Source organism: Lupinus angustifolius, chromosome LG16 (assembly GCF_001865875.1).
Source record: "Lupinus angustifolius cultivar Tanjil chromosome LG16, LupAngTanjil_v1.0, whole genome shotgun sequence".
NCBI classification, from domain to species: Eukaryota; Viridiplantae; Streptophyta; class Magnoliopsida; order Fabales; family Fabaceae; genus Lupinus; species Lupinus angustifolius.
In genome coordinates, this window is record NC_032024.1 from 15,913,024 (window position 1) to 15,914,965 (window position 1,942).

The window sequence follows — 1,942 nt, forward strand, 5'->3', positions numbered from 1 at the left end:
AGAAACGAAAACCACAACTCAAATACGCAAGTATCATCAATCAGATATCCGCTTGAAGGGTCGTTTAACTTTGCATGGTCAATGAATTTAGAAACACCCCATTCACTTCTCAGGACATTGAAACATCTTAAACTTGAATATGCATGCATTTCAATTTGTTAATAAATATGATGTTAAGTTTTTTAGTTATATATAGGGAAAATTATGGGGATAGTGTAGTCAATTGTAGGTTTTGAATTAATTACGGGTTTGGGATAGATTTTAGTGGATCTCGTGGACCAGATCCACGAGTTTGACAAAGTCGTGGACCAGAGCCAGGATTTCACTGGAAATTCGTGGACCTGATCCACGATTTCCCTGCAACGTGTCAGGTCTCTATAAGTCGTGGACCACATGCACGACTTTCATGGCAATGTCGTGGATAGGGTCCACGAGTTCCATGCAATGTCGTGGACCTTGTACACGACTTACAAGTCGTGTATTGGATCCACGATTTCAAAGTCCTATATATATCCCCAGCCCCGGGTGTAAAACCACACTGAACGAAGAACTGTATGAAAAAATTGTAGCCTACTGGAATTGAGGAACTCTGCATATTTAAGGTAACTTGAAATGCTTTAAATTTTTTTATATCTTTTATTTTATATATAATTTTATGTGTTACCTTTGTTTAAATGTAAATATGTGGGAAAATTACGGGATAATGTAGTTTGACTACACTATCCCAACTTTAGTGTATGTTTTGAATTAATTACGAGTTTAAGGTATTTTTATGAAACTCGTGGATGGAATCCACGAGTTTGGCAAAGTCGTGGACCACAGCCACGATTTCACTGGAAAGTCGTGGATACCATCCACGATTTCCATTTATTATTCTCTCTCCTCACTGAAATCGTGGATAGGGTACACGACTTCCAATGTCGTGTACCTGGTACACGAGATTGCATGGGTTATTTCGAATTGCACCCATTTACGAAACGTTTTATTTGTTATTTTTTTATTAATTTATAAAAATAATGTATTTGAATATGGTAATTTTAGTTAAATGATTATTTTAGTATGGTAATTGAATATGTTAAATGATTAATTTAAATTAATTTAATAACAAATTTGGTATTGGAATAATTTGTAATTTAAAATTAATGTAATAACAAAAATGGAATTGGAAAAAGAAGAAAATTTCATTAATTGTAGTTTCAATTTCAAAAACATTTAATTAGCAGGAAAAAAAATCCTAATGGCGTCTATGAGATGATGTTCCATATCCAGGTGTCTTTCTCCTTCGAGGTGGTTGGACTCTTAGTTGTTGTTGTTGTTGCGATTGATTTTGTCTTCCACCTCTAACCAGATGTCGTTGCTCCTCATCTTCGTCTTCACTATCGTCATTGTTTACATCGTCATCGTTTGTTTGGGAAGGCATTGTCGGCTGATAATATTGTTGAGAGTTGAATGTCGATCACCATAAATTTGGGCCATTGCCATTTGTTTAGCAGTCCAAGCCCTCCTATATGTGACCGTATAACCAAAACGAGTTACCACTTCCTTCACTAATGCTTTGAAACCTTCAAACCCAAAGGGATGTTGTTGTTGTTGCTGAGGAGCAGGAGTCTGAGTGTATGCCTGCGGAAAAGTATCTGTCTGAGTTTGACTCTCATATTGTTGATATTCAGGTGCAAAAGGCATTTAGAATTGTTATGGATGAGGAGCTTGAGAAGTAGTTGAGGAGAAGGCGGTTGGAATTAGTTGAGCAAATGCTTCCATCATCTCATTGTAGTTTTGATAGACGTCATTCAATGACTGCAACGGATTTGGAAACACATTTGTACGAGCACACCTATCCCGAATCAATTTGATAAAATTGTACTGAATAAATGGAAAATTTTAATTTGTTAGAATATGTGAAAAGAAAATAAAATAGAATAAAATAAAATAAAATAATATG